Source organism: Canis lupus, chromosome 8, assembly GCF_003254725.2.
Source record: "Canis lupus dingo isolate Sandy chromosome 8, ASM325472v2, whole genome shotgun sequence".
NCBI classification, from domain to species: domain Eukaryota; kingdom Metazoa; phylum Chordata; class Mammalia; order Carnivora; family Canidae; genus Canis; species Canis lupus.
The window spans coordinates 31,375,022-31,400,974 of record NC_064250.1 but is presented as its reverse complement, the minus strand read 5'-3'; the positions used below and the strand labels follow the sequence as shown (position 1 = coordinate 31,400,974).

Genomic DNA, 25,953 nt, shown 5'->3' with positions numbered 1-25,953 from the left:
GGGGTCTTGGGATCGAGTCCTGCATCAGGCTCACGGTGGGGTGCCTGCTTCTCTGTTTGCCTATGTCTCTGCCTCTCTCTGTGTGTCTCTCATGAATAAATAAATGAAACCTTAGAGAAACGAAGTCTATTGAAAGATATTGGGCACCTCATGGATTCTTTAGGGTCTATACTCATACTGGTGCAAGGACCATTGCACTGGTGCAAACGCTGCAACGTGCACCCCTGCCCCACTGACACTGGACATTGTTGCCAGAGACACCACCAGACAGCATTCTGCTGCATTCCTTCTTCACACCGTAATTTTTGTTTGAAAATCTGGGGTTTGTGTCCTGAGTGATTCGTGCTGTGCCTCCACCCTGGCTGTAAGAGGCTCAGAAAGGGCATTTCTGGTATTTCCAGCTTCTAGAGTGAAGGCCTAACCCATTGCAGATTCCTCTATCCCAGGAGGTTCATAGGATGGAAAGACAGAAGTAATCAATGGCCTCTGCCGATGATGAGGCTCTCCTTCAGAAGGAAACTAAAGTTGGTGGGATCCCTGGATGGCTCAGTGGTTTAGCGCCTGCCTTCAGCTCAGGTCGTGATCCTGGAGTCCTGGGATCAGGTCCCGTGTTAGGCTCCCTGCATGGAGACTGCTTCTCCCTCTTTCTCTCTCTCTCTCTCTCTCTCTCTCTGTCTCTCATGAATGAATAAATAAAATCTTAAAAAAAGAAAAAAAGAAGGAAACTGAAGTTGGTGTGGATTTTGCAACTATGTGAACCTTCTGACATCTTGTTTGTGCAAATGCTGACTCAATAACAAATTAACAGCTATGTGATTTCATATATGTGGACAAATAATAACATGTAATTTTTTCAACACCTATCATCCATCAGGCATTGTCAGGGGCAAGTTTATTATATAAAGTGAAAGAAGGATAAGCTTTGGGGCTCTCACTTACAGGGGCCCTTTTCAAGGTTTTGGACTTAATTTTGGTTTTGTAATTTTGTATCCTTAAAAAGAGACCTACAGGGACTCCTGAGTGCCTCAGGTGTTGAGCGTCTGCCTTCTGCTCAGGGCATGATCCTGAGGTCCTGGGATAGAGTTCCACATCGGACTCCCCGTGGGGAGCCTGCTTCTCTCTCTGCCTATGTCTCTGCCTCTCTCTCCGTGTCTTTCATGAATAAATAAATAACTTTTTTTAAAAAAAGAGAGAGAGAGAGAGTTGTACAAATTATATAAGCTTCTGGCCCAACAGAACCTGGATCTACCTCTGGGAAGTTTACTAGGTACTTCATGTATATTAGCTCTAATTTTCACAACTACACAGGTAGGTAATAAGGATAAACTATAACCATTTGTGATCACCTGCATACACGCCTACACCCCCACGCTCTTTTCTAAAAAAAGAGGCTCCTTTGTTTGCTGAGCTTGTCCAGCTCATTATATTTCCCAGCCTCCCTTGTGGTTATGTGAATCAGTTAGCTTTTGCTGGGTAACAAATAATCCTAAAAATGTGGTGGCTTAAAAGAATGTTGCAGACATGGAGATGCACCACTCAGATTCTTCTTGCAGTGAGGACCCACTGCTTGACAGGAAGAAATGGAGTTAGATGGCAGCTTTTAAGCAGGCCATTTTCATCTCAGGGTAGCACCTACCCAATGCCAAAGCAAGGTTGTGGTATAAAAACCTAACCATTTCTGTCCAGTTCAGGATTTGGCTAATGGGCAATCTTAGCTTTGGAACTCCTTGTTGGAGACTTGTCAGGAACATGATGCTCTGATGGCTCCGCCTCTTCCCTCCCCCAGCCAAACAGGCTTCCTTCCCTTCTCCTTTCATAGATATTTTGCATTCCTGACTCCATCTCAGCATCCACTTCCCAGAGAACCCTGTGTGCAACCCAGATAACCATTTACTCAGTTGCTAATTCTGTAGGTCATCAGTTTGGGCCAGGCTCAGCTGGGATGGCTCATCACTGCTCCTCATGGTCTCTCATCCTCCAGCAGGCTGGTTGGACTGGTTCACATGGACTCCTTCACTTGTTCACACAGCAGCTGGAGGATTTCAAGAGAGAAAGTAGAAGCCTAAAGTCTAGGCTCTCAACTGTGTGTTAAAATATCACTTCTGCTACAATCTATTAGGAAAGTAAGTCCCAAGCCCACGCCAGATTCAGAAGGAACAGAGACAAAGTCTACCCCTTGATCAGAGAAACTGCAGAGTTACACTGCAAACGGTTTGGATACAGAGCAGAGTGAAGGATTGTGGCCAATTTGCAAACCGCCACAGTAGGTATAGTCAAGTGATTAGGTTATCACGAATAAAATGTTAGCAGAAGTGAAATGTGTAGGCCTGGATCTTCTGACACAAAGCTCTCTTTCCTTCACATTCTCTTCTCCTTTCAAATTTTAAAAAAATTTTTCATTTATTTATTTATGATGGTCACAGAGAGCGAGAGAGAGAGAGAGAGAGGCAGAGACACAAGCAGGCTCCATGCACCGGGAGCCCGATATGGGATTCAATCCCGGGTCTCCAGGATCGCGCCCTGGGCCAAAGGCAGGTGCTAAACCACTGCGCCACCCAGGGATCCCCTCTCTTCTCCTTTCATTCCAACTAGAATCCACCTGATGTTATTATGCATGTAATATCAAGGCAGAGCAAAGCTTTAAGAGGAACCTGGGAGAACCAGGGAGAAGAGCTGCCAGTTGAACAGGATCATTTACATTCTACCTGTTAGGGAACAGAGACAGAGACAAACAGACAGACAGGCAATTTTTGAACCATTGCGTTTAGGGACTCTATTACAGTCTCTTGTCAATTCTCCAACTAATGGATGTGAAAATTGATGTAGGCATTAAAATCTAGGGGAAAGTAAAAATGTTTAGGAGTTTCAGAGAGCCTTGATATGCATTGTGTAATGTAACCTCCAGTTGACTGGAGGTCTTCATTATTTTTTTTCTGAGTAACCTCCAGTCAAGGTCTTCATTATTTTTCAATGTAGATTTTTGCTTTTTTTTTTTTTTTTTTTCTGTTTTTACCCAGAAATGTCAATATACTAAGCTGGATCTTAAGAAAGTGTGGGGTAGTCAACAAGGACTACTTGCATGTGGATTACAGAATCATTACCCCATTTTCAGATAGGAGCGCTGAAATTATATAGCAAATAACTGCTGAAAATAGTATTCCAATATTGACTTATCAGATCCCAAACCCATCGCTTCTCGGCCTTTTGGCTAAGATCAAGTGCAGATCCCAAACCCATTTCCCACCTAAACGGTTATTAGCTTTATTAGCTATACTTTCCTTGTAGGTATAATGGAGGTTCTATTCTCTGTGTTGTCATCTTTAGAGCGGGTAGAGAAACTTCTCATTCTATCCAACGGCAGTGGTCTATAGGGATGCATTACAGAAATGTGGCCAGGACTCCAAAACTAGTATTCTCTTTGGAGAAAGAGAAGCAAGAGAGTTCAGCCAAGTCATCTTCTTGCCAAAATTACTCCCAGATAAAATTATGACTCATTTAAGATCTTTATTAATTAATTTGATGAAGGAATAGCCAGCTGATGCCATCCATGCAGTACGGTAATGGTGGCTCCTGCTAGAGCCATAAATCAGAAGAGGAATAGAAGCAGGTTTAAAAGTGGCAAAATGCTTTGGATTCTCTCAGTCTTTTGCCAGGGGCTTTGTTTCTGGCCAAAATTGTAATACATTTAACAGTATTTGCATATTCCTCTGAGCAATATGTGTGCGTGTGTATGTGCATACACACAAAGGATTATTTGGAAAATATGACATTTTATAACTGCACTACTAAGTCAAGATTTAGTATCTTATACTTTTCTGCAACTGAGCAGGAGGAAAAAAAGTCTAATGCCTGGCACTAAATTTTGCTTTCCAGTTCCAAATAACAGTTTTAAATCTCAGAGCTTAAACAGCAAGGGATCCAAAAAGAAATTTATATACATAATTAACTACATAACTGATTACACTTGCCTGAATATAGACTTGATTAGTTTAGTGTTTCTTGAGTACAAGTTTCCAAGCAATAGTACATTTGGTGAATTGAAACAGGAATAAATAATGATAAGAAATTTACTGATGGCTAAATAAAAATAAGATTTTGCAAACATCTTCATATAATTCAAAACTATATTCACAGAAGTAATTCTTTTGTGTATTTCATGGAAAATATTCCAAGTAATAATGCTGTCAGAATTATTTCTCATGAACAAATGCTGAAAGTTAGTAGCTCTTCACCAAAACTTGAAGCTGGGGGAAGCCTTGTGCAGGATCTCATCCAGATCATTATCATGTTAAGGATGAAGAAGCTGATACCTAGAGAGGATTATTGATGAGTTCAAGATTAGGTTTTTTTTTTTTTGCCCACTCTTATAATTCATCCCTCAATCCTTCATGCTTTTCTTTAAGTGCTTTTCTAATCAATTACTAGTGTAAAGAAGAGGAGAAATGAACTCTACATACAAAAATAATTTCAGAATCATAAATAAAACTATTTCCTTATATCATTAAAGAGTATTTACTACAACATGCATTCCACATACAAGTTTTTCTCTCTGCCTGGCAGGTAGTAGGGTCTCAATATTATTTGAATGAGCAAATTCTTCCAGGCTAAAGACAAAAGCAAAGAAAACCACCCCTCTTGCCCCCACATGTGGGTTCCTTGTAGAGAACTCTTTCTTTCCACCCTACCTGGCCAGCAGGTCTCACAGGGCTCAATCTGAATGTCACTCCCTGAGAAAGCCTCTGCCTCCTCCAAACGCTAATCACAAAACTGGGGTAATTGTGGTCGTACTTATTTTTCACAGCCTTGATCAGAACTTCATCTTTAATTATGTATGTAAATACGTATTTCACGTGTCTCTTTCCCACAAAATCAGAAGTTTCTTATCAAGGATTGTGTCCATCTTCACCTCTCTGCCACTACTCCTTGGCACTCACATTGCCCCATAATAACGTCCCAATAAACATTTGCCAAATACATGAATAAAAGAATGAATGAATGAACAAATGAACAAGCAAATGACTGTGTGACAAAATCACTTTTGGCTAGACAGACCTACGAAGAATAGATAATTTGTCTTTTTCCTTAAGTTGTTTAAAATGAGATAGGAAAGGAAGAAACCAATCATACAGACATCTGAAACTCAGAGTTCTGCATCAGAAGGGAATACAGACAAAATTGTAGCAAGGAAATAAAATGGTGCCAAAGAAACACATTCAGGAAAAAAAAAAATGGCTATGGTATGGGAGACCTGCCACTTCCCACAATAAATGGGAGCAGTTTACCTTCCAAGCAAGTCCCAACAGTGCTGGCGTGGCAACAGCATCTTGCACATGAACACATCTTGCACATTCATTCACTGAATGAATGGAAGTCTTACATGTGCTCTTCTTCATCCTTCTGTGTTGGCAACTGTTATGTAAAGATTGAGGAGAGAGCAAGGACAGTCTTACCACAATCTTAAAATGAGATTCAAGAGTCTTAAGGCCAATTGTTCTTGAAAATCCTCCATAGCTGCTCAGTTGACTCATCACCAACCAACCAACCAAAACATACTCAAGTTCATGGTTATACCTATCATGATAAATGAGGCAAGAAATTAGAACTAACTTTTCAAAATGAAGTCAAAAGCTTCAAAAGTGGGGCACCTGGGTGGCAAGTCAGTTGAGCACCCAGCTCTTGGTTTCAGCTCAGGTCGTGATCTCAAGATTGTGAGATAGGGCCCCAAGTCAGGCTCTACACTCAGCGTGGAGTCTGCTTGGGACTCTCTTTCCCTTTCCCTCTGCTGGCCCCTCACCCCATTCTCTATCCCTCTTTCTCTCTCTCAAATAAATAAGTAAATCTTTTAAAAAATCTTCAAAAGCAAAAAGGAGACCTAAACCAAAAATTAAAGGCTGTGACATTAAACAAAGAAAACAAAAACAAGCTGTACTTTCATAAATTACAAAAATAAACAAAAGGAAACAGCATACAATGGTTTATGTACACTGTTTGACACACATCTTGCAACTGGAAGAATCAAGTTCCAAAGCGGAAACACATACTAAATGACGCTTTTAGCATCAAAGCCCAAAGCAGGTTCATTATATCAAGGTTTCTAGACACGAGGATCAAAGAGAGAATTCCCAAAGAAGGAAGGTTTAGGGAACTCCTTATATACCAAAATGAGTATATCAGAGGAGACATGAAATAACAAAGATGAAGATGGTAGTAATAACCAACTGAGGAATGTGTTATAATGGAGAAAGTTTGGTTGGCAATGCTCAAAGTACTTGGAATGGTGAAATTAAAAGAAGAAAAATGAAACAGCTGGCAAGGAAGCAAAACAAAGCAAAATGTGGATGAGTGGCCACTATAGCTATATTCAGATTTGTATGATACCTCTAAGGCCTCTGGCTTATATTTTATGAAAGCCCCTTGAATAAAGATCTTGATTCAGAAAAATCACATTTCTTTATGGTTGAAAGTTTTTGTGTGTTCTTTCAAATGCTTTGTAAGCCATCATGCATTTACTGACACACTCTGAATAGCCAAAAAGATAATTTTCTGAAAAATTAATTTACCTGGTCTTAAGATTCAAATTTAGAAGTCCCCACTCCTAATACTTTGATTCAGAAAAAGAACAGTATTGCAAGATAACCCAATAGTTTCATTAGGAGAAATTGTTTTACACTTTTAAATGCTAAGACTGGAATAATAGTGGTTAAGACCAATTCTCAAACTATCTGTAATAAAGGTTTTTCTAATCTGTTGCAGATTGATACTTTCATAAAATACAAAAAAAACCCTAGAAAAATTAAATTAATAACAGACTAATTATGAGAGAAACATAAGACAAATCTAAATTAAAGGACATTCTATAAATATCTGACCAGTTCTCCTCAAAACTATCATCAAAAGGCCATCAAAAACAAGCAAAGTCTGGGGGTGCCTGGGTGGCTCAGTCGGTTACACATTTGCCTTTGGCTCAGGTCATGATCCCAGGATCCTAGGATAAAGCGCTGTGTCCAGCTCCCTGCTCAATGGGGTATCTGCTTCTCTCTCTCCTTGCCACTTATGCTTTCTCTTGCTATCTCGGTCTCTCTCTCCATAAAATAAAATAATAAAATAAAATAAAATAAAATAAAATAAAATAAAATAAAATCTTAAAAAAACCAAGCAGAGTCTGAAAAACTGTCACAGACAAGAAGAGCCTAAGGAGACATGACAACTAAATGTAATGTGGCATCCTAGATAGGATTCTGGAACAGAAAAAGGACCAATGAAACAGAAAAAAGTAAAACTAAGAAAATCTCAATGAAGTGTGGACTCATTAATAATCATGTATCAATATTGGTTTATGAATTATAACAAATGTACCATACTAATGTCAGATATTAATAATAGGGTGTAGGGTATATGTACTACTTCATAATTTTTCTGTAAATCTAAAACTATTAAGTAAAATTTAAAAGATATATTTAAATTTAAAAAAAACAAAGATATGCAAGGTATAAGCCCCCAAAATGTTAAATTATTACTTTGAACCGACAGAAAATTACTCTGTCAAATCTTGAAGTGATATGAAAAATTTCTAAATTCTTACTCTCAATTTCTGTGCTTATCTCATACGCTGGTAATCAACAGTTCATGGACTGTCACTAACCTATCGACCACACTTTGAGTAGCACTGTTGTAGACTAGTGCTTCCCAAATACTATGGTGGAGTTTCCACTGGGTAGACAGCTATTAAGAAAAGCTAGGATAGTGAATTAATTTTTCATTAAGCTAATTTGAGGTAGACACCATACCCTGAGATTGTCTCCTTTCCACATATTTAAGGTTATACTGTTTCCACATATTTGTACATGTGTGTGCATGTGCATGAAACAATGGAGAAGGTAGGTGGTAGTTGTTTTTGCTTGGATTTTTTGCCTAGAGATTACTTTTTCCTAGAGATTACTGAAGAGTGGCCTAAACCATAAACATGTTTATAATTTTTCATGAAAAAAGCATGCACTTAAAAGAGTTCCAAGATTGAGAAATCCAGGTGTTGTGATTCCAATACAATTCATTTCATCTTTGAACTGTGCCTTCCTCAGTGTGTTGGCTGTCATTTTTTTTTCTTAAGATTTTATTTATTTATTCATGAAAGACACACACAGAGAGGCAGAGACATAGGCAGAGGGAGAAGCAGGCTCCAGGCAGGGAGCCCGATGTGGGACTTGATCCTGAGATCTCGGGATCACGCCCTGAGCCAGCGGCAGGTGCTCAACTGCTGAGACACCCAGTGACACCCAGTCGCTGGCTGTCACTTTAATCCAGTTTTTCTCATGGTCTCAAGATGGCTGCCATAGTTCCAGCCATCCCATGAAAACAAGTTTTCCAAAAAAATAAAAGGCTGCCAGTGGTGATTTATCATACAACTAAAGAAGCTTAACCCTTAGAACTCTTCACATTCACAGGCTCTTTCCAAGGCCCTAGAAAGTACCCTTGCAATGTGTGTATTCACTTGATCATATACTGTTGTAAACTGTAAAAAAGCAAAACAATTTTATGCCTTTTTTCTTAAAAAGGGCCCCCAAATTGGATAAGCTTCAATCCTCACAACCTGGATCCTACCTTAAACAGCATTTTTTCTTCTTGTATCTTTCTCTTTTTGAGAGTAAAAAAAATCTTTCCCAGAACTTCTGCATTAATATCTCATTGGCTGAAACTAAGCCAAGTCTCACTCCTAGAGAAATCACTGGCAAGGGTTGGAGTTATATAATTGGCTTATGCTAATCAAGATGCACCTCTTGCTGCAGAGGAGGAACCCAATTTAACTTGAAGCCACTGGCTACTAGATACCTGAACAAAATTGGAACACCAAAAACAAGGAGGAGTGTGGGTAACCTTTGTGGTTTCTTCAGAGACCTCCCAATCAGAGATCTTTTATATGCAACTTCTTTCCCTGAGAAACCATATCTTAAATACTTGCTCCTTTTATAGCCCCTGGAAATATGGGGAATCTCTCCAGAAATCTCTGTAAGGCCCTCACCACCCCTGCAGGATATTTTGTTGGATAGTGTGTGAGATAGGTATCCACACCTTTCTCTCTTTTCACAACAAGGCCTCAGGAACCATGCAGCCAGTCTTGGCCCCACTAAACTTTTATTCACGGCTAGCCAGCCCCACTCTCATCCTTTATTTCTGAAACAGACCCTGTCTTCCTCTGAGTTTAGAGGCATCCACCCACTAGCTCCATTCCTTGGTGGCAGTTGGGGAATGCACATCATAGCTTTCTCAGTCTGTCTATACTCTGTGTGGGTGAAGGGTCTGTTCTATACTCCACTTTTTCAATGTAAATTAGTCAAAACGAAATAAAATTTAAAAATCAGTCACATGTATGTCATGTGCTCAGTAGTTACATGTGACTAGTGGCTACCATAATGGAAATCATAGACATAGAACATTTTCATCATTATAGAAGGTTCTATTGGTGCTTGAACATCTACTTTAAAGTTTCTACATGGTGGGATGCCAGGGTGGCTCAGCTGGTTGAGCTCTGACTCTTGATTTCAGCTCAGGTGGTGGTCTGGGGGTTGTGGGATTGAGCACCGTGTTGGGCTCCACACTCAGCATAGTCTACTTAGGATTCTCTCACTCCCTCTCCCCCTCCCTCCACTTGAGTGCATGCTCTCTCTCTAAATAAAGGAATAAAAAAGGAGAGAGAGAAGACTCAAATTAATAAAATCATGAATGAGAAGGGAGAGATCGGGATCCCTGGGTGGCGCAGCGGTTTGGCGCCTGCCTTTGGCCCAGGGCGCGATCCTGGAGACCCGGGATCGAATCCCACGTCAGGCTCCCGGTGCATGGAGCCTGCTTCTCCCTCCTCCTGTGTCTCTGCCTCTTTCTCTCTCTCTATGTCTATCATGAATAAATAAATAAATCTTTAAAAAAAAAAAAAGATTCTACATCTTTAAAAAAAAAAAAAGAGAAGGGAGAGATCACTACCAACACTAAGGAAATACAAAGGATTTTAAAAACATATTATGAACAGCCATACGCCAATAAATTAGGCAATCTAGAAGAAATGGACGCATTCCTGGAAAGCCACAAACTACCAAAACTGGAACAGGAAGAAATAGAAAACCTGAACAGGCCAATAACCAGGGAGGAAATTGAAGCAGTCAGCAAAAACCTCCCAAGACACAGAAGTCCAGGGCCAGATGGCTTCCCAGGGGAATTCTATCAAACTTTTAAAGAAGAAACCATACCTATTCTACTAAAGCTGTTTGGAAAGATAGAAAGAGATGGAGTACTTCCAAATTCATTCTATGAGGCCAGCATCACCTTAATTCCAAAACCAGACAAAGACCCCACCAAAAAGGAGAATTATCCTGATAATTATCCTGATAAAAGATCAATATCCCTGATGAACATGGATGCAAAAATTCTCAACAAGATACTAGCCAATAGGATCCAAGAGTACATTAAGAAAATTATTCACCATGACCAAGTAGGATTTATCCCTGGGACACAAGGCTGGTTCAACAGTCGTAAAACAATCAATGTGATTCATCATATCAGCAAGAGAAAAACCAAGAACCATATGATCCTCTCATTGGATGCAGAGAAAGCATTTGACAAAATACAGCATCCATTCCTCATCAAAACTCTTCAGAGTGTAGGGATAGAGGGAACATTCCCCGACATCTTAAAAGCCATCTACGAAAAGCCCACAGCAAATATCATTCTCATTCTCATTCTCAATGGGGAAGAACTGGGAGCCTTTCCCCTAAGATCAGGAACAAGACAGGGATGTCCACTCTCACCACTGCTATTCAACATAGTACTGGAAGTCCTAGCCTCAGCAATCAGACAACAAAAAGACATTAAAGGCATTCAAATTGGCAAAGAAGAAGTCAAACTCTCCCTCTTCACCGATGACATGATATTCTACATAAAAAACCCAAAAGCCTCCACCCCAAGATTGCTAGAACTCATACAGCAATTTGGTAGCGTGGCAGGATACAAATTCAATGCCCAAAAATCAGTGGCATTTCTATACACTAACAATGAGACTGAAGAAAGAGAAATTAAGGAGTCCATCCCATTTACAATTGCACCCAAAAGCATAAGATACCTAGGAATAAACCTAACCAAAGAGGCACAGGATCTATACTCTCAAAACTATAGAACGCTTCTGAAAGAAATTGAGGAAGACACAAAGAGATGGAAAAATATTCCATGCTCATGGATTGGCAGAATTAATATTGTGAAAATGTCAATGTTACCCAGGGCAATTTACACGTTTAATGCAATCCCTATCAAAATACCATGGACTTTCTTCAGAGAGTTAGAACAAATTATTTTAAGATTTGTGTGGAATCAGAAAAGACCCCGAATAGCCAGGGGAATTTTAAAAAAGAAAACCATAGCTGGGGGCATCACAATGCCAGATTTCAGGTTGTACTACAAAGCTGTGGTCATCAAGCCAGTGTGGTACTGGCACAAAAACAGACACATAGATCAATGGAACAGAATAGAGAACCCAGAAGTGGACCCTGAACTTTATGGTCAACTAATATTCGATAAAGGAGGAAAGACTATCCATTGGAAGAAAGACAGTCTCTTCAATAAATGGTGCTGGGAAAATTGGACATCCACATGCAGAAGAATGAAACTAGACCACTCTCTTTCACCATACACAAAGATAAACTCAAAATGGATGAAGGATCTAAATGTGAGATAAGATTCCATCAAAATCCTAGAGGAGGGATCCCTGGGTGGCGCAGCGGTTTGGCGCCTGCCTTTGGCCCAGGGCGCGATCCTGGAGACCCGGGATCGAATCCCACGTCAGGCTCCCGGTGCATGGAGCCTGCTTCTCCCTCTGCCTGTGTCTCTGCCTCTCTCTCTCTCCCTCTGTGACTGTCATAAATAAATAAATAAATAAATAAATAAATAAATAAATAAATAAATAAAAAATCCTAGAGGAGAACACAGGCCACACCCTTTTTGAACTCAGCCACAGTAACTTCTTGCAAGATACATCCACGAAGGCAAAAGAAACAAAAGCAAAAATGAATTATTGGGACTTCATCAAGATAAGAAGCTTTTGCACAGCAAAGGATACAGTCAACAAAACTCAAAGACAACCTATAGAATGGGAGAAGATACTTGCAAATGACATATCATATAAAGGGCTAGTTTCCAAGATCTATAAAGAACTTCTTAAACTCAACACCAAAGAAACAAACAATCCAATCATGAAATGGGCAAAAGACATGAAGAGAAATCTCACAGAGGAAGACATAGACATGGCCAACAAGCACATGAGAAAATGCTCTGCATCACTTGCCATCAGGGAAATACAAATCAAAACCACAATGAGATACCACCTCACACCAGTGAGAATGGGGAAAATTAACAAGGCAGGAAACCACAAATGTTGGAGAGGATGTGGAGAAAGGGGAACCCTCTTACACTGTTGGTGGGAATGTGAACTGGTGCAGCCACTCTGGAAAACTGTGTGGGGGTTCCTCAAAGAGTTAAAAATAGACCTGCCCTACAACCCAGCAATTGCACTGTTGGGGATTTACCCCAAAGATACAGATGCAGTGAAACGCCGGGACACCTGCACCCCGAGTGAAAGGGAATATAAGGGAAGGGAGAAGAAATGTGTGGGAAATATCAGAAAGGGAGACAGAACATAGAGACTCCTAACTCTGGGAAACGAACTAGGGGTGGTAGAAGGGGAGGAGGGCAAGGGGTGGGGGTGAATGGGTGACAGGCACTGAGGGGGGCACTTGACGGGATGAGCACTGGGTGTTATTCTGTATGTTGGTAAATTGAACACCAATAAAAAATAAATGTATTATAAAAATAAATAAATAAAGGAATAAATAAAATCTTAAGAAAAAATAAAATTATTAAGTTCTACATGGTAGCCTCAGAACTTTTGGTATCTGAAACTTATCATACCTTAAGGACTCAGGCAAACCTAATAAACTGTTGCACATACACTTAAAATGTGAGATGTATTAATTAATTAAATATAATTTTCCCCATGAATCTCATTTCATTCGTAATAATCATTATGTTCTTAAAGTTGTAAATACGTTACAAGGACTACTCTGATCAGTTTGTTTCAGAAATCACATACATGCACACAGACCCTATTTTTCCCTTTCTCTGAAGAACCCTGACTAATACAAGCTGCTTTGGGGACTTCTGGGAAGGTAGGTCCCTTGTCCTGTGGTACAGTATTTGTTCAGGTCTAGAAGTGACAGGAGGAACCAGAATTCCGGGGAACAAGGGTGGTTGGCTTGGATGCAGGATAGCAGCAAGGGGAGTGACCCAACTTTCAGTGAGAGGCTAGTCAGACCCAAGAAGCAGAATCAAGTAGGCCACAGTAAAGTTTGGTGGCTTTGGTTATGGCTGAGGTAAAATAAGTAACTAAGGGTTTGGATGTGTCATTCAAGGAAATATCAGGAGCAAAATATATGTCTGAAATTGACTTGAACTAACTTTAGGCATTAAGTCAATTACCCAAATTTTAAAAAAAAATCATTACTGTAGATGTATTACGTTTGACTTTAGTTTGAAATTATGTGAATTAATATTTTGATTTCTAGGGGCACAGTGGTTGAGCATATGCCTTCAGCTCAGGTTGTGATCCCAGGGTCCTGGGATCAAGTCCCACATCAGGCTCCTGGCAGGGAGCTTGCTTCTCCCTCTGCCTATGTCTCTGTCTCTCTCTGTGTGTCTCTCATGAATAAATAAAATCTTAAAAAATTTTTGATTTCTATAAATCTTAACACTAACCCATGTAGGTTTAAAAATACTGCATGCTACTGCATGCTACTTGGATAAAACTAATCTTTCTTTCTTTCTTTCTTTCTTTCTTTCTTTCTTTCTTTCTTTCTTTCTTTTTTCTCTTTCTTTCTTTTAAATTTAAGTTCAATTAATTAATATATAATATATTATTAGTTTCAGAGATAGAGTGTGATCCATCAGTTGTGTACAACACCCAGCACTCATTACATCAAGTGCCCTCATAATGCTCATCACCCAGTAACTCCATCCTCCCACTCACCTTGACTCCAGCAACCCTCAGTTTATTTCCTATAGTTAAGAGTCTCTTAAGGTTTGTCTCCCTCTCTGATTTCATCTTGTTTTACTTTTCCCTTCCTTCCCCTATGATCCTCTGTTTTGTTTCTTAAATACCACGTATGAGTGAAATCATAATTGTCTTTCCTGATTAACTTATTTTGCTTAGCATTATACCCTCTAGTTCCATCCACATCGTTGCAAATGGAAAGATTTCATTTTCTCTGATAACTGAGTAATATTCCATTGTATATATACACCGCATCTTCTTTATCCATTCATCTGTTGATGGACATCTGGGCTCTTTCCATAGTTTGGCTATTGCAGACACTGCCGCTATAAACAATAGGGTGCAGGTGCCCCTTCAGATCACTATATTTGCATCCTTTGGGTAAATATCTGGTAGTGCAATTGCTGGGTCATAGGGTAGCTTTATTTTTATCTTTTTGAGGAACCTCCATACTGTTTTTAAGAGTAGCTGTGCCAGCTTCCATTCCCATGGGCAGTGTAAGAATTATCCAGATTCTTAATGTTGAGAATAAAATATCAACATTTTTAGAGGACTGAATTATGTACAATTGGCTCAATTTCTGAAACCTTAGGTTTTCACTAACTCTTGAAATAAACTTTTATTGACAATTTTTCACACACTCTGGAAATCAATCAATGATGTATTATTTGGAATATTTTAACTTATATTTAAAAGCTGCAGCAGTGAATCAATCACTTTCAAATTCTATTGTGACCAAAGAATGAATGAGGAATCCATTTACCCTCTATTCTAATCCAGTGCATTCAAACTTCATTTTTTCATTTTTTGAATGTGAAATGCTGCAGTGTTAGCATCTGATGGAGTCCTAAAAATAGTGTTCTAGGGATGCTTGGGTGGCTTAGTGGTTGAACATCTGCCTTTGGTTCAGAGTGTGATCCTGGGGTCCTGAGATGGAGTCCTATATCAGACTCCCTGCAGGGAGGCTGCTTCTCTCTCTGCCTGTGTCTCTGCCTCTCTCTGTGTGTCTCTCATGAATAAATAAATAAAATATTTTAAAATAAAAAAAAGGAATGGAAAGCCCTAAAATTTTTTTGAAAATAGTTTTCTATTTCTGCAGAGCAGACCATCCCAAAAACTAGTGCCTTGAAACAATAATAATCAGCTGGGGCTGGCCCCAGGACACCTTGGTTCTCCTCCACATGGCCAGCTTAAACGTTCTCAGCATGATGGCTGGGTTCTAAGAAGGAGCACTTCAAAGGGCACAAGTGGAAGCTGCAAGCCTTTGTGAGGCTGAGGACCGCATTCCTCCGTACAAAGCAAGTCCTAGGCCACCCCAGATTTAGTGTGTAGACAGAATTCCCAAGATGCTTCCCATGATCTCTGCCCCCTGGGATTGTTCCCATGGTGATGTTACTTGGAAAAGGGATTAGTTACATGGCAAAGGGATTTGCAGATATAATTAAGATTACTAATCAACTGACTTGAAGATAGAGCTATTATCTAGGTGGGCCTGACCTAATTATATAAACCTTTTCAAAGCAGGAATTTTTCTCTTGCTGGCAGCAGAAGGGCAAATTAGAGAGATCAGAAGTGGAAGAGTAATTCAATTAAGGGGAGGTTCCCCATTGCTGAGATGGTGGAGATGCATGGCCGAGAACTGAGGGTTCCGTCTAGGAGCTAAGAGTGGTCCCTGGACAGTAAGTTGGTAAGACAGGTGGATGTCAGTCCCACAACCAGAAGGAAATAAATTCTGCCAATAACTTAATGGGATCTTAGAAATGAATCTTTCCCTGTCAAACCTCTACATGAGGATACAGTTGGCCAGTGCCTTGATTTCAGCCGTGCTAGACTCAGAGCAGAGGCCCCAGCTAAAATACACTGAACTATTAACACAAAGGAAACTGTGAGATAATAAACGTGTGTTGCTTTAAGCTGTGGTGTGTGGTAATTTGTTACACAGCAAGAGAAAACTAAGACATAGGGGACAGAGGCTAGAATAGACTTCGCCTCCTGATGAGAGCAGTAGCAAAGGTTACTGCAAATGGCTGTGGAATGGGGATGTTGGTGTTTGAAAATATGGGTTCCACGTCAATCCAAATAATAGCTAGAATTATCTGAAATAAAACCCAACACCTACTGCTATTCTCAGCCACCTATAGTTGTGAGTTTGGGTCTTCTAATTGTGTAGATATAAGTAGTAAGAAAAGAAACCGATGTGACCGACAGCTCAAGTTATTCATTATCATACTGGCTTGACAAAAAAAAAAAATTGTGTACAACATGATCCCTCTTACAAACTTAAATGATCACCATAAATTTCGAATATTATTTTTTATTAGTGAGCAATGCTTAAAAATTTTTCACTTGAAAGTTTTAGTCCACAGCATGCCAAGTGTTGATACGGGGTTCAAAGAGGCCTAAAATATAAGAAAGACTGCCTTGAACATGTCTGTAAAATAATCACAGAGGAAAGGTCTCATGTGGCATTATGAATAATAAGATTTAAATATCAACTCACTGCTGAGGGTCCTTAAAGTCAGATGCTTTTCCATACTAGTAGCTAAGATATCTCACAAGGGCTTGATATTCATTCACAGAGAGGTTACGGATACATTAAAGGCAATTAGAGACATAAATCTCAACATTATGTTTCTTCTCTCAGAGATCTCAAAGGGTATTCATGTTTCAAAATCTAAAAATATACCCTGCCACCAAATGCACAAGGTCAATAGGCAATTCATAGAAATTGCAATAAAAAATTGAAAGATCTATTTATCCCTATAATATACGGACCGTGGCCTTGGGGATGGGGATTATGATAAGAATAATGATTGGCGTGCATTGAGTGTTTATGGAGTTCTAAGCACCGTGGTAAGCACTTAATGTCATTCCAACCTTATTACAGGTGTACTTTATTTTATTATGCTGTGCTTTTTCACACTTCACAGATACTGCATTCTGTAAGGTTTCTGGCAACCCCGCATCGAGCAAGTTACCAGAATCATTTTTCCAACTACATTTACTCACTTTGCGTCTCTGTGTCACACTTTGTAACTCTCATAATGTTTCAACCTTTTTCATTATTATATTTGTTACGGTGATCTGTGATCAGTGATTACGACTCACTGAAAGCTCAGATAATGGTTAGTGGCTGTTAGCAACAAAATATCTTTAAATTAAGGTATGTACATTGTCTTTCTTGACATACTATTGCACACTTAATAGACTAAAGTATAATGTAAACATAATTTTTACATGCTCTGGGAAATCAAAGCATTTATTTGAGTCTCTTTATTGCAGCATTTACTTTATTGTGGTGGTCTGGAACAGAACCTACAATATTTCCAAGGGATGCTTGTACTACTGTCTTCTTTTTAATCCATTCTGGTTGTTTTAACAGAGATACCATAGATTGGGCATCTTATAAACAACAGCAATTTCATTCTTCCAATTGTGGAGACTAGAAGTCTGAGGTGGGGGGTGTCAGCATGGTCAGGTTCTGCTGACAGCTCCTTTGTGGATTACAGACTGCTAACTTCTAGTTGTAGCCTCACATGGTAGAGAGCAGAGAGAGAAAGCAAAGCTCTCCCATGACCCTTACAAGGGCACTAATCCCATTGATCAGGGCTCTACCCTCATGACCCTATCTACTCCTAACAAGCTCCTAAAGGCTTCACTTCCTAATACCATCACATTACGGGGTATGGTTTCAACATAAGAATTTGGTGGAGATACACACTTTCAGTTCACAACAACTACCCTGAATGATAGGAATCATTGTTCCCAGTTAACTGGTGAGAAATGAGAGCAAAAAACATTGAGTAAATTGCCCTGTGCCCAGGATAGTTCTGTAGGTCCTAATTGAGTCTGTGCAGGAAAGATTCTGTGGTCTGTTGAAAACAGAAGAGGCTGGAAGTGATGCCTCCATTGAAAGTAAAAAGATACTTAGAGAAGGGAGAAGATAGACAAATCAACAAAAACTCCACAATTGTGATTCATAAACATCTGGGGCAGAGATCATTTACCTGATTGTGAAAGAAAAGGACAGCCCCTGGGATGCCAACAAGAGCATCAGAGGTCACAGTGAGATTAGTGAAATGATTTTTCAGGTATCATAAACTAATGGGGAGATTTTTATGTCTAAACTTTAACGGCATGCAGAACAGAGAGAGAAATGAAGGTCTGAATTTACATTTTATGTCAATTAAATATATTGGTCTTAAACTCTGGCATAAAGATTGCATTCCAGATTCCAGTTCTCTTTTGAATTCAGAGAGAGGGGGGATTATAACTCAGTCATATCATTGAAGATTATTTAAAGGAAAAACTGAGGCAAATGTGTACTGATATGGGCAAATGCAAGAAGTCTCTCCCACCTGTGATTCTGTAGAGCTTATGGATGCTGCTGACACCAAACTCTACTACGCCTGTGGCAACAACCTAACTCTTACAAGATTACTGGAAAGTTCAAAATGTAACAAGAAGGATGATCACTTTAATAACAAAGATGAATAAGAGAATTTGAAGCGGAGTTCTATTGGACTTTTATCATCTGAGGCAAGTTCAATTACTTCGGCTGAACCAGATAGAATTCACAATAAGCCCAACAGTTACCTTAAATTGGTTAAATTTATTTATACATATATTTAACAGAAGAGGTCACAAAATGTTTGGCTGGTATGTTCTGTTAGTTACTACCAGCTTCTGAAATTAATCATTTAATAAATCATTTAATATATAAATGCTCTTGTTCATTCTCTTCTCTAGAAGAGTTTTCACTGAAAGTTTGTTACAACTTGTCATCAAAATTATCTGGACCCGTTGTTTTCTTTCTAAGAACCCCATTTAAAATAAAAAATTCCATATGTCTAAGGGACTTCTCAGGATTTGTTTTGTTGTTTTAGTTTATTCTGGCAAATTAATTTTTTGTAGGCATTTGTTTTCATTTGTTTTAAAAATTATTGTCATGAAGTTTTTTCCTTAATTTCCTTTTAATCTCTACTGTTCCTTGGGTTGTATACCAGTTATTATTACCAACATAGTGTTTTTGTACCTTCTCTTGTTGTTGATATGTTAATAGATATGTTAATTCTATTAGTAACTTGGAAATTTTGTGCTTTTTTTTTATCCTTTTCTACTTTGTTTTCTATTTCATTTATTTCCACTGTATTCTAGATTATTTCCATACTTCTACTACTACTAGGTTTATTCTATCGTTGCTTTTATAGTTTTTCAAATAGTTACTTAGCTTATTAGCTTTTGGTCTTTTGACTTTTCTAAATTATCAATTTAAAACTACACATTTCCCTCTCTTCATTGCTGTAGCTGATTCTCCAAAATTGTTATACGTAGTGTTTGTTTTTATTTTTCAGGTCTAGATATTTTAAATTTCCCATTATGATTTCTTTTTTGGCCTGTGAATTATTTAGAAGTACATTTTACAATTTGCTAGCGTATAGGATTTTCATGGTCATCTCTTTACAAATTGATCTGAATTTTAATTGCATTGTGGTCAGAAATTGTGGTTCCAATTCAAGATTATTGATACTTGAACCGTGGATTATTAAGTAATCACATTTCATAAGGTTCTGAGTGGTGTGAAAAGAATGTGCATTCTCCAACTGTTTTATGAGGTCCTGTATATGTGCCCATTAGACTGAGTTTGTTAATTGTCTTATTCAAAACTTAGGTTTACTGATATTTTCATCTATGGGACCTATTTGTTACTGGGTAAGTGAGCTAAGAATCTTCACTATGGGGCAGCCCCGGTGGCGCAGCGGTTTGGCACTACCTGCAGCCTGGGGTGTGATCCTGGGGACCCGGGATCGAGTCCCACATCGGGCTCCCTGCATGGAGCCTGCTTCTCCCTCTACCTGTGTCTCTGCCTCTTTCTCTCTGTGTCTATGAATCAATAAATAAAATATTTTAAAAAAAGAATCTTCACTATAATAGATTTATCTATTTCTTTTTGTAGTTCTATCAATTTTTGACTCACATATTGCAAAGCTATATTATTAAGGGCATTCAAATTTACAGTTGCTATAAACATCCTTCTAGTTAATTTGTGCATGTGTGTAATATACATTATATACATATATACATACATGCACATGCATATACTTAGCCACACACTTACATATACTCATGGTAGCCAGCCTCCAAGATCATTCTTATGATCCTTACCTTCTGGTATTCAGACCCTGTGGAGTTCCTTCCCATTCTCTACCACAGTTAATCTACATGACCAATAACATATAGGAGAAATGATAGTATGTTCTTCTTAAAATGTAAAAGAATGTGATTTCATTTTGGATGCTCTCTTGTTCTCTCTCTCTCATCACATTTTTGGGGGTGAGCATGCTGCTGTGTGTTAGCAGCCCTCAGGAGAGGCCCATGTGGTAGGGAACTGAAGTCTCCAGTGAATAGTCAGCAAGGAACTGAGACCATCCAGCAATCATGACAGTGAGCGCGGGAAAGGATTCCCTAGCCCTACTCAAGCCTTGAGATGACTGCAACCTCATCAGAGACCCTGATCCAGAACCTCCTAGATAAGCCATTCCTGGATTCTTAACCTCATCTTTAAACAGAAATACTACAATTCCAAACAACCACCATGAAGAATACTTGCCAACCACTTTCAAATTTAAACAGAAATGATGGTGAACACTGACAGCCTTGATCTCAGGCAAAATATAGGTATTTCTGAGAATAAATGAGAGTTTCAAAAAGTCTTTGATTAGAGCACCAAGATGGAGGGACATGGGGAGTCCATGGGAGAAGCATTCGGTGCCCCTAGGGAGACACTAATTCTACACTATAAAGTGGCAGGAGAGGGATAGCTGAAAAAGAGACCCTGATGGCAATAATTTTTATTATCTGTAACCTGGCCTGGTAGCTGAGAGAAAATTTAGTAGATTTTTCAGAGGTAGTTAAAGGATTTACTATACACCATACCAACCTCTTAACTGCCACATATGAAGTATATGGTCCCTTAGGAAAGAGGAGTAGTAGTTATAGGAAGTTGAAGAGTGCCCAACTTCACTGTTTACCACCTCCCTCGACTAGGTTCCCCCTGTTGACATGACAAAGAGAACACCTAGGGCCACCTCAGTGGTTAAGCATCTGCCTTCAACTCAGGTCATAATTCCAGGGTCCTGGGATGGAGCCCCACTTTGGGAGAGCCTGCTTCTCCCTCTGCTCCTCCCCTACTTGTGCTCTCTGTCTCGAATAAATAAATAAGATCTTTAAAAAAATAAAATAAATTTAAAAAGAAATAAACCATCTAGGCTCTATACATATATACTGCAGGAAGAAAGTAAAAAAGTATAAAAGAATGTAATCGAGCTACAGATAAAGAATGTATATATAAGAGGAATTATCCAAGGAAACAGAGGAACAGCTCAAAAAAACTTTAAAAAAGGTAAAAGGCAAGCCACCCAGCAGAGCTCAGGGGAAAAGGCATTGGAATAGAAATTAAAAACCATGACCAAAAAACACTACATGACAAATGAAAGTGGAAATAACACAATCAAAAACATAGTAAAGGACATAACTGACAGGTTTTTTTGAAGTCCCAGAAAGAGACAAGAAAGGAAAATAATATAAAAAATATTAGAGATGATAGACACAGGAGTCAAAGTAGATCTACCAGACCCATAATTGATATTTCTGAAGAATAGAACCAAATGAGTTTTAAATTTTTTCCCCAAAAATGAGAGGAGAAAATTATTCCAAAATAAAAGTTTGAATTTTCAGATGAAAAAAACAACATGACCCGGGAAAAACTGAGATAGAATGCCCAAAGTCAAAGTATGCCTAATCAAGGAAAAAGGATCAATATAGAGAAAAGCAAAATGAAAGAAAAAGGACCAATATACATACGAAAAGCAAAAAAGAAAAAGTTCCACACAAGAGAGAAAAATATGGTGGCCCTGAGACTTCGCCACAAAAATCATCTATTCCAGAAGACAGAAGGACAATGCCTACAGAGTTCTACAGCAACGTGTGACCTAGGAATTTATATTCAGCAAGTTTGCTCCTGGTATAAAGGCAAAATATAGAGTCTCTCCAGCATGAGAGAACCCAAACAAAACAACACCTATGAGCAATTGTTGAAAAAGAAACAAAACTTTGACAAAATCCAGTCATCTAAAGAAGTGACAGAATCAATACAATTCAGAAATGAAGGGACCCTGGTAAAATGACCGGTAATGAGTAGAGACTCTGGGCTTAAATCATGTCTCTGTGTGACCTGGGACAAGTTACATAAGCTCTCTGTACCTAAGTCTCCTCATTGTTAAATGAGAACAATAGTCCAACTTAAGTCCTAAGATTTTTCTAAGACTTCATTTGGCTCATGTATGTAATACACTTAGAACAGTGCCTTGTAGAGAAAAAGAGCCATGAGCTATATATATGTAAGCTAGTATTTCATCTTAGAAATAAGGCTATACAACCATAAGTCCTGTTGCTACAAATCAGAATGTTGGGTACCTCACAGAATTTCTGGGAAAGCTGCGTAGACCACGTTAATGTCTTTATAGCCAAAAACATCCAAAATAATACAAGCCTGGTCTGGTGAGGACAGGTCCATTGTGGCTGCCATGAAGCCCAGAAGCTATAGCTTATGACCCCACCACCCCTGGCACTAGGCAGTGAAGGCCACCACTAGCACTGCTACCCATGGGGCTCTTTTTCTTTTTCTTTTTCTTTTAATTAATGTTATTTACTTATCCGTGAGAGACACGGAGATATATATAGAGAGACACATAGAGAGTCAGAGATATAGGCAAAGGGAGAAGCAGGTTCCCTGCGGGAAGCCTGATGCGGGACTCGATCCCAGGATCCTGGGATCATGACCTGAGCCAAAGGCAGACGCTCAACCCCTGAGCCCCCCAGGTGCCCCACCCCTGGTGCTCTTGAAACTTGATCTTGCTGTAATAGCCACCAGAAGGTGCATCTGACTAGTAAACCTTATGAAAATTAATAAAAGGAAACCCTGGGTAGGAGGGATTTGAGAGGCCAGCAGGGGGAGCTCTCATATTCACCACTGTTCAATCCAAATCCAGCAGCCAGAGGTGCAATTTGCGTGGGGATGCTGCTTTACTATCCCAGCAGGAGGAAGGAAGGCTTCTTCATCACCATAGCAACAGCCCAGCCAATGAAAAGCCACTATACGTAGAACTCCTAGTTTACCAAAATAGACTTTTTGTGACGGGCTTCCAACTATTTCCCCTTTTCCTCAACAAAAGGCCTTCTTTGTTCTTGTGCACGGCTTGCTTATCCCAGGTGCCATTCTCTGCTATTCCTGGATAAACCCACTTTTGCTAGTAAATAACTGACAGTTTTATTTTCAAGGTTAAGAGGTTATTTTCCAGGTGGCTTCAATAACATGCCCACACCCGAAGAGCAAGAGAAAATGGAAGGGAAGATCAGAACTTTTAACGTTGTAGCGGCAGGTGGGCTCTGTCTTCTACCCAGGCGCGGGTGAAAGAGAATTTCCCAAACACAATCAGAGGATTGAGATGCTGGGCAACCTGAAAGAATGATATGCATCCTCTACAGCAAAGCGAGACAATATAACTCAGATTAAGAGCATGGATAGGATACACAGAACGCCTGCGTGCAAACGCTCTGCAACCGTAGCCAAGTTAATTAAGCTTTAGAAGCCTCAGTTTCATTTGTAAATGGAGATAGTAATAGCACCACTCTCAGTGCTGTCGCAAAGATTAAATGATTTAATTCATTAAATGAGTTTATTCAAGTGCTCAGTAAATGTTAAATATTAAAGTAATTCTTCTTCCTTTTCTTACATTCCACTTTTCACTGCCCAATATCATCATCTACCTTTTTTACACATACTTATAGTCCCCAAAGTGTTCTTACCTAACGAAATTAAAGTATACTTATGCAAACAAAATATATATATATTTTTTAAAGATTTTATTTATTCGTGAGAGACACACAGAAAGAGGCAGAGACATAGGCAGAGGGAGAAACAGGCTCCCTTTGGGGAGCCTGATGCAGGACTCGATGCAGGACTTGACACGGGACTTGATGCAGGACTGGATCCCAGGACCTTAGGATCACGACCTGAGCCAAAGGCAGAGGCTCAACCACTAAGCCACCCAGGGTCCTGCAAACAAAACTATATTCAGCCCTTCTTTAGAGTCTCAAAGCTAGGGTGCCTGGGTTGCTCAGTCGGTTGAGTATCTGACTCTTGGTTTCTGCTCAGGTCCTGATCTTGGGGTCCTGGGATAGAGCCCTGCATTGGGTTCTGTGTTCAGTGCAAAGTCTGCTTGTCCCCTCCCTCAAAGTCGGCTTTGTCCCACTCTGCTCCTCCCCTCACTCACATGTGCTCTCTCCCAAATTAATAAAAACAATTTTTTTTAAGTCTCAACGCCTAAACAGTTGCTAGGTCCAGCTTTCGAGTCCAGGGTATCTGGGAGATGTCTATTTCTCTTTTGTTACATTACAGCCCTCATTGATAGTCTATATTATGCAAACTAAAATTTAAAGGTAACTACCACCTGTATGCCCCATATGTAACTGTGGGTGAAAGGGGAGAAGAAAGGGAGATTCAAGTATATCAGCATATCCATGACACAGCAGAGGAGAAAGCACATGTTGCTGAAATTGTTCTTACCTCTGCAATGTTGTGTATGTACCATGGTTGGTATTTATGATTTATTTTTCATGTCCCCTTGGCCTTCTACCAGCATCTCAGCTGGTGGGGATCTTTAACATGATGAAGTGAACCAGACCTTAATTTCTGCAGGGTCCAATCCTTTTGGGTCCAGCTTCTATCGAGTTGCTATAGTGTTGCACTGACTTGTATCATTGACAGTAGCAGTGGCAACAGAAGAGGCAGCCTAGTGGGAGTACCAACCATAGTCCTTCTCCCTTGAGTACCAACCATAGTCCTTCTCCCCCTCACTGTGAGCCATGTGTGCTGATTGGGTTCTCCAGAAGCACATATTGAGATAGAGTGTGGGGTGCAAGGTGTTTGTTAGGTATCAACGTGTGTGGTGTTAGGAGAGCAGACACAGAATTGAGCAGAAGACTCCTACTTGCAGAGCAAGCCTGGCAGCGCCTGAGCCAGCCTGGTGGGGAGCTCTAGAGGGAGCACTGCTGCACAGCTCTGTCTCCTGCTAGCTGTGAGATGGTAGCTGCTAGCTCAGGAAGGATGTGGCTTGGGGGAGCTGGCTCTCTGCAGTTCAGGAGGACCGGTTAGCTGGAAGCTGTCTGCCAACCACACTGCTCATAGCAGGGTGGCAAATCCTACCTTCGGAGAAATCAGGGTGACTCATCTCCCTGCTTTCCACAGGCAGCAGTCCTGTTGCTCCTTATGCGGCAAGCACAGTCACCCCATCAACATTATAAACTGTTTTTGGTCTTTTCACTCATGGAAACCTCACCTTCCAATCCATTAGGGTTATGTCTGTTGGTAGAAGCATTCCTCCTGTGGGCATGAAGCAAAACATGGAACTTGGAAGACAGGCAATGAAAATTCTGCAGTTGGGTCATTTAGTGTGATGGTCAAAGGTACCTCTTCCACCCTTTTGTCATTTGGAGTATATAGCTTACAATATTGTAGCTTTAGGAAAACAGATTGACATGTTTTATGTTATAGATGTGCTCCTAGAAAAATATCTGTGTGTTAGACAGATTGTAGCAAATTGAATTGTATTTTATTTTTTATATATATTTTTAAAGACTTTTTTATGTTTTTATTTGACAGAGAGAGAGAGCGCGCGCACAAGCAGGGGTTGGGGCAGAGGGAAAGAGAGAAGCTCTCTGCTGAGCAGGAAGGCTGACAGGGTGCCCAATCCCAGCACTACCAAGATAATGACCTGAGCTGAAGGCAGACGCTTAACCAACTGAGCCACCCA

General features: G+C 39.7%; 1 long non-coding RNA gene across 1 annotated transcript; it reads right to left on the bottom strand.

Moving 5' to 3' along the window:
- Positions 1-3,501: 3,501 nt before the first annotated feature.
- LOC112657779 (uncharacterized) lies at positions 3,502-23,179 on the bottom strand. The gene is made up of 3 exons (XR_003135287.3): positions 23,110-23,179; positions 5,283-5,571; positions 3,502-4,310 (listed from the first exon to the last, which is right to left on the bottom strand). It is a non-coding gene; the product is annotated as an uncharacterized LOC112657779 (long non-coding RNA).
- Between the last annotated feature and the right edge of the window lie 2,774 nt (positions 23,180-25,953).